Source organism: Moschus berezovskii, chromosome 16 (genome assembly GCF_049115385.1).
Source record: "Moschus berezovskii isolate FMDL1 chromosome 16, NW_MosBer_1.0, whole genome shotgun sequence".
Taxonomy (NCBI): Eukaryota; Metazoa; Chordata; class Mammalia; order Artiodactyla; family Moschidae; genus Moschus; species Moschus berezovskii.
This window is the reverse complement of record NC_142475.1, coordinates 60,636,678-60,645,009: the sequence shown is the minus strand read 5'-3', so window position 1 is coordinate 60,645,009 and position 8,332 is coordinate 60,636,678. Positions and strand designations below refer to the sequence as shown.

Below are 8,332 nucleotides of genomic sequence, written 5' to 3'. Positions count from 1 at the left end.
TTAATTGGCCGGTAGTGCCCAGGATTGTGCAATGTGTTTTCCTGTACTTGCTTGCGTTTTTGCTTTAATGTCTTAAGGACTGAGCTAGGTCCTTTCAGTGTTGTCAGTGTTTTTTTCTGTTTTTTGAAGGATTCTTGACCTTTTGATCTTGGTTGTTGACAGTTTTGAGTCTTTTCTGTTCTGGTTCGATTTTTGTGCATTTTTGGCTGGAGTATGTCTTACAGATTTCTTTACTGGAGGTTTTTCTTCAACTTCCTCATCAAAATTGTCATCAGCTTCTTCTTCATCATCATTGTCATCTTCATCAACAGCAGCAAGCTTTACTTTTTTCTGGGGACCCCTGCTACCACTTCAGGGGCAGAGTGCTTTGCAGATACACTTAGGAGTTTCACATCCTCCTCCTCTTCGTCTTCTGACCCTGCATCTTCCTCCACAGCTACTAAGTGCTGTCCACTGATATGCACAGTCCCTGAACCACACTTCAACCGTAAGACCACAGGCGGTGTAATTTCAAAGCCCCCAAGAGAAACCGTTGGCTGTACAGACATTTTCAAAGTTTCCAGTGTCACTTTAATTGGACCGCCTTCATAATCCATTGCCTCTGCTTCAACAATGTGTAATTCATCCTTTGCTCCAGCCCTTAAACTGACCGTTCGTGAATATAACTGGTGCTAATTTTCATCATTATCCACCTAGAAAGAATGATCTCTGTCAGCCTTTAGTTCACAACCAGAAAGATAGTTCTGGGGCCTTGAAGGGCTCATGTCCATGTCCATTGAATCTTCCATGGGTTGGCAGCAGGCATTTATGTGGGAGAGAAACTGGATGGAATTAAATGACTACTATTCAAATAAGCAACCGCGCAGGACAGAGTCACACCAGGGAAAGCAGAAGCCTTTTTAAAGGACGACTGCTGCTGCTGCTGCTGCTAAGTCGCTTCAGTTGTGTCCGACTCTGCGACCCCATAGATGGAAGCCAGAATTACTTTATTTGACAGAGCCATATGAACAGATGAGAATTTAGTTAATATTTTTCACATGTTATTATCATTGTAACTTTAAGCAGGTAAATCTTAACAGATATTAATATTGTTTACATCATAATTGATTTGCCTAATTCTAATTACAAGAAATAGTCATGCTTTATTTTTTTTTCTTTCACTGTATCTCTATGAGACGATGGATGTTAACTAAACTTATCTCAGTAATCATTTTATAATCTATGTGAATCAAACCATTGTACTGTGCACCTAAAACCTCCCCAGTAATGTTATGTCAATTATTTCTCAATAGAACGGTGAAGAAATGAAGAGCTACAGAACGTCTGTTAGGGTTTAAAAAGGCAATGACCGCAAACCGGCTTTCCTCTCTGTCCTCGCTGTGACAGGACTCTGCTCAGCCTGGGAGGTGATTAACACTCCTAAGGTGACGCTTTTTCCACCTGGAGAGGTAGTTGTTGTCCTCGGCATGGGTTCGTCTCTCTTTGGGACAAATGCCATGTTTCCTTCTCCTGCTTTCACCAGATGCCACGTCCCACTGCCTCCCATGAACAGAGGTATTAAGCGTCTCACCAGGAAACATGCTGGCCCTCCTTGTTTCTTTCCCCTTCTCAGTGTCAGACACTGTGTCATTCAGCCTGTTTCTTGGCTTTACTTTGTCGAAGGGATTTTTCTTTGCCGATGTGTGAGCAGTTTTTTCCCTCTTGGTCACATCCACTGTGGCTTCTCGGCCTCCTCAGGGCTGCTGCTTCTATGATTGACTCCTACTGATACAAGCTCTTGGCAAGGACTGATAGATGATGGATTATTAGTAACTGCACATTGTCCAAGCGCTGCATGTCATCTCACAGTTTATAAAGCACCTCCCTATTTGTGGGCTTCTTTATTCTCACAAAGCAATTTGTCCTGCTTGTGATGGTTGAGAATAAATGGTATTTAGGACCTCTGTTCATATCAGAGCTTGTCCATTCATCAGCTGTGTGATCCTGAACATCCCTCGTGGCCTCTCTGAGCCTTATTTGAATCTGGGCTAATGACTGAGGGATCATAAGATGTGTCATCGCCAAACCTGGATAGTTTTGAACTTCCAAGTGAGTACTTTTAATAATCATATGAGAATACAAGCATATATAGCTCTGTTCTGGACCTGTCAGATATGCGATCACTCCTGTTACACTAACAGTTCTATCGCTTATGATACAGATGCTAAGACTAATACAACTACCATTGATGTTATAATATTAGTGATAAATGCCTATTTCACCAGGTTATCGTGAAGATTAAAAATGCATGTTAAAAACACGTCCTGTTAGATGTTATGTAAATGTTCTTTGTTTAATTAAAACTTGGGACAAGAGATCAGGTAGATCATTCCTGAACAGGTGGCAACTAAGGAATGGAAATGCTAGTGGGCTTTTTTGGAGATACCCAGTTGGTCATGGCAGAGCAAAATTTCTAACTTTCAGTTATAAATGGATGCCTCTGCTTTCTTTTTTGCAACATTCAGAAGCATGTTCTATTATCCACCTAGAGGCTGGCCGTGGCAGTTTGCTCAGTGATGATTTCCTTGAAGGTAGGGTCTATATCTTGCTCGTCCGTGTCCTCTCAGTTCCTTTCAGAGCACCTCGCATTATGTACATGCCCAAAGAATGTCATGATGGATGAACATACAGCTGGAGAACAAAATTCCAAAGGACGGTATCATTTTTTTAAAGATTTTTTTTTTAAATGTGGACCATTTTTTTAAAGTCTTCATTGAACTTGTTAAAATATTGTCTTATGTTTTGCCTCTTTGTTTTTTTTTTTTTTTTGGCAGCGAGGCATGTGGGATCTTAACTCCCTGACCAGGGATCAAACCTGTATCCCCTGCACTGCCAGGCAGAGTCTCAGTCACTGGACCATCAGGGAAGTCCCCAAAGGATGGTATCATGCCAGGTACTCTCTTTTCCCTGGAAGTCAGGCAGAAGGAGGGACTTGGGATGTGAGCTAGAATCAGGGTGAGAGACTCTATATGAATGAAAGTGATAAAAGCCCAGAATGGTGACCTTAATTTCTATCTAGTCTGTTTCTACTTGCATTGCCAGTTTTTAGCACAGTGCTTGCCCTTAGCAGGCTCCTAACAAACTGTTGTTGAATCGATATCCACAGCTGTAGTCTATTTGACATGAAGAGGAACATGGCATTTTCCCAGAAAAAAATCAAGTGGTTATAAACTTTTGACCAAGAGAACCAGATACCTGGAAAGGGCAAGGGCAGATGGCTGTGGATACCAGCTTTGGATGTGCTGCAGAGCTGAAGTCTGATGGATGGCCTCCAAACTGCGGTGCTGGAGAAGACTCTTGAGTCCCTTGGGCTGCAAGGAGATCCAACCAGTCCATCCTAAAGGAAATCAGCCCTGAATATTCATTGGAAGGACTGATGCTGAAGCTGAAGCTACAATGCTTTGGTCACCTGATGTGAAGAGCTGACTCATTCGAAAAAAATCCTGATGCTGGGAAAGATTGAAGGCAGGAGGAGAAAGGGACAACAGAGGATGAGATGTTTGGATGGCATCACTGATTCAATGGACTTGAGTTTAGCAAACTCTGGGAGATGGTGAAGGCCAGCCTGGTGTACTGAAGTTCATGGGGTCACAGTCGGACGCGACTTGGTGACTGAACAAGAGCACCCCCAGCATTGCTGTCCCTCCCCAGCAGGAGACACTGGCTGCTCACCTCTTGACTGGGTTGACCTGAGCGTTCTCACAGGTATAACACAGCTCTCCTCAGACCACACATCTCACAGCTGGGTATGCCAGGATGTTAATCCAAGTACATTCCACTAAACTTCCTTGTGTTCAGCTATTCACCTCTTCTAATTTAGGTTTCCATAAAACTTCAATGAAAGGAACATCTGGAAAATTGTGTACACCACACGCATAAAACTATTCCCTGACAAAAGTGACTTACTTATGAAAAGTAAGACCAGACTACGATTTTCCAAATTAGTATCCCATATAACACTGATGCAACAAGATGTCCGATGACAAACGGTCCCATAGATAATAAGATGAGAATATGTGATATCTTATATTTTTTCCCAATTAAAGTTTCCCAGTATACCTTAGAGACTGTAAGTTCTTACACAAAGGAACCTGTTGAACTTCATGAAACATAGCATTCTCTGCATTTATTGTATTCCCAAGCCTCCCTTTCCCACATAATAATGTCCTGCAGTTCCTGTCTTTAGTATAACATACATTGGGAGGTGTTGGGCTGAGATAGTTTCCAAAATTCTTACCAATTCTGAAATTCTCTTCATCTATTTAAAGAAAGCAGCCAGTAGCTTTTTAAGAAAACCCTGCCTGAGTAAATGCTGCTAGTTCCTAATCCGTATTTGGGGGATTTTTATTATTATTTTTAACAGCTGAGTTAGGGTGCTGGCATGGATTATTTCCCTGGTGGCTCAGATGGCAAAGAATCTGCCTGCAATGCAGGAGATCCGGGTTTGATCCTGGGTTGGGAAGATCCCCTGGAGAAGGGAATGGCCCCCTATTCTAGTAGTCTTATCTGGAGAATTCCATGGACAGAGAAGCCTGGTGGGCTACAGTCCATGGGGTCGCAAAGAGTCAGATGCGACTGAGTGACTAACACTTTCACTTTGATGGTTTATTTAGAAAATGTGAACCATTCTCATCAGAAGCAGTGGTCTCTAAGAAGCTGCCCGAGTGATGGATCATTCATGAACCACGTGTCTGTTCATCTTCAGGGAACTGTTTATAAAGAGGAATTCGATCTCTGATGAGGCCCTGAGATGCATGAGGTTCCCAGATCCAGATGACTCAGCAGAGGATGAGCTTGGAGACTATTTATTACATTTCAGTGGCTGATTTGGAGATGGTGGGGAGTGGGGGGGAAGGACGCAAGCCTCTGAGATCATCAGACAGTAAGAATTGGTACCTTTCAGGAAAGAGAATTTAAATAACTCAGAGCAGGCAGTCCATGTTCAGGGGGATGTGTCTTCTCCATTTTTCACTTTGTTAGGTCATTCTGAGCAGCCTTATTATTTAAAAAAAATTTTCCCTCCAGCTTTTCCAGCCCATCATCATGGAAGTGTCAGTGGGGACACAGGCCAAGCTTTAACAAGGAAAAGGACAGCTCCAGACCTTCCACCAGGCAGTACTGTCCCTCCAGTTGCAGTTCATTAACAGCATCCAGAGACGACAGGCTTGCATAACAGTCTCTGCCAGAAGTGGACCCTTTGGTAGAGATGATTCTTTGAGATTGGATTCAAAACTGTTTTGTGGAAAGAAGATGATAGACAGCCTTGACCACAGGGAAAGCACAGGATCAAGAAGGCCTGATTCCAACATGGGCCCTGTCCCCTACCAACTTGGGCTTTGAACAGAAGTCTAAGTCTTTGGGGATTCAGATATCATCTTGTTTTCATGCAACTTGTATTCTCATGGAGTGGTTGGTGGGAAGCAGAAAATGCACAAGCAAATAATCAGATAAATAAGAGAATTTCAAATGTGTATCAATAGCTGTGAAGGAACAAAATATAAAGAGATAAGGGAGTGAGGTGAGATTAGGATGGCTAGCAGGGGGTCAGAGAAGGCCTCTCTGAAGAGATGGCATTTAAACTAAGAGCTGAATGACAAGGAGGCACTCCCATGGAAAGCTCCAGAGGCATCCTTTTGCATTGTTAATGAATGGCTCTATTTTTAAAGCACTTTGTTTATTGAGTTCAAAATAACATGGACAAAATTACCTTTGGAGGATCCCCTGGAGAAGGGAATGGCTACCCACTCCAGTATTCTTGCCTGGAAAATTTCATGGACAGAGGAGCCTAGTGGGCTACAGTCAGTCCATGGGTTGCAAAGAGTCAGACTAAGAGACTAACATTCACTCACTCTTTTACTAAGTTCAGAATAACATGGACAAAATTATCTTTAGCTCTCTTTTCTCTCTGATTTATCTGCAATTGATTGAGTCCTAGGCTCCCCTTAGTGACAGGTTGCATTCTCCCACCATCTTCTTTATTATCCATCTGTGATAACCATGTACTTTTATTCTTCTGCCTTTCCCCGTCTCCCTCTCTCTTTATTTACTTGTAGATAAAGGTGGAAAAAAAGAAATAGAAATAATAAAATACTTAGGAATATATCTACTTAAAGAAACAAAAGACCTGTACATAGAAAACTATAAAACACTGGTGAAAGTAATCAAAGAGGACACTAATAGATGGAGAAATATACTGTGTTCGTGGATTGGAAGAATAAATATTGTGAAAATGAGTATACTACCCAAAGTAATTTATACATTCAATGCAATCCCTATCAAGCTACCAACGATATTTTTCACAGAGCTAGAACAAATAATCTCACAATTTGTATGGAAATACAAAAAAACCTCAAATAGCCAAAGCAATCCTGAGGAAGAAGAATGGGACTGGGGGATTCGAATTAACCTGCCGGACTTCAGGCTCTACTACAAAGCTACAGTCATCAAGACAGTATGGTACTGGCATAAAGACAGAAATATAGATCAATGGAACAAAATAGAAAGCCAGAGAGAAATCCACGCACCTATGGACACCTTATCTTTGACAAAGGAGGCAAGAATATAAAATGGAGAAAAGACAGTATCTTTAACAAGTGGTGCTGGGAAAACTGGTCAGCCACTTGTAAAAGAATGAAACTAGAACACTTCCTAACACCATACACAAAAATAAACTCAAAATGGATTAAAGATCTAAATATAAGACCAGAAACTATAAAACTCCTAGAGGAAAACATAGGCAAAACTCTCTCTGACATAAATCACAGCAGGATCCTCCATGACCCACCTCCCAGAATATTGGAAATAAAAGCAAAAATAAACAAATGGGACCTAATTAAAAGCTTCTGCAGAGCAAAGGCAACTATAAACAAGGTGAAAAGACAGCCTTCAGAATGGGAGAAAATAATAGCAAATGAAACAACTGACAAAGAATTAATCTCCAAAATATACAAGCAGCTTCTTCAGCTCAATTCCAGAAAAATAAACGACCCAATCAAAAAATGGGCCTAAGAGCTAAACAGACATTTCTCCAAAGAAGACATACAGATGGCTAACAAACACATGAAAAAATGCTCACTATCCCTCATAATCAGAGAAATGCAAATCAAAACCACAACAATGAGATACCATTTCACACCAATCAGAATGGCTGCTATCCAAAAGTCTACATGCAATAAATGCTGGAGAGGGTGTGGAGAGAAGGGAACCCTCTTACACTGTTGGTGGGAATGCAAACTAGTACAGCCATTATGGAGAACAGTGTGGAGATTCCTTAAAAACCTGGAAATAGAACTGCCATATGATCCAGCAATCGCACTCCTGGGCATACACACCGAGGAAACCAGAATTGAAAGAAACACATGTACTCCAATGTTCATTGCAGCACTGTTTATAATAGCGAGGACATGGAAGCAACCTAGATGTCCATCTGCAGACGAATGGATAAGAAAGATTTGGTACATATACACAATGGAGTATTACTCAGCCATTAAAAAGAATGCATTTGAATCAGTTCTAATGAGGTGGATGAAACTGGAGCCTATTATACAGAGTGAAGTAAGCCAGAAAGAAAAACATCAATACAATATACTAATGCATATATATGAAATTTAGAAAGATGATAACGATAACCCTGTATACGAGACAGAAAAAGAGACACAGGTGTATAGAACAGTCTTTTGGACTCTGTGGGAGAGGGCGAGGATGGGATGATTTGGGAGAATGGCATTGAAACATGTATATTATCATATGTGAAACGAATGAACAGTCCAGATTCGACGCATGATACAGGATGCTTGGGGCTGGTGCACGGGGATGACCCAGAGGGAGGATAAGGGGAGGAGGGAGGTGAGAGGGGGATTCAGGAAGAGGAACTCATGTACACCTGTGGCGGATTCATGTCAATGTATGGCAAAAAACAAAAAACAAAACAAAACAAAGGATCATGTTCGATGCTTCCTACCTCATCCAGTATCATTATTTTTCTCTTGATTTCTCCCTTTACTCTATAGTTGGAAATGAAAGTGTTAGTTGCTTGGTCATGTCTGATTCTTTGTGACCTCATGGTCTGTAGCCACCACGTTCCTCTGTCCATGGAATTTTCCAGGCAAGAATACTGTAGTGGGCTGCCATTCCCTTCTCCAGGGGATCTTCCTGACCCAGGGATCAAGCCTGCATCTCCTGCATTGCGGGCAGATTCTTTACCATCTGAGTCACCAGGGAAGGCACCCTATAGTTACTTATGTGCATATTATCTTAGGTACCATTGTACCTGACTGTAACTTCCTTAAGGACA

General features: G+C 41.6%; 1 pseudogene; it reads right to left on the bottom strand.

The window, feature by feature from the left end:
* Positions 1–788, bottom strand: LOC129560020 (nucleophosmin pseudogene; annotated as a pseudogene).
* Positions 789–8,332: the final 7,544 nt, after the last annotated feature.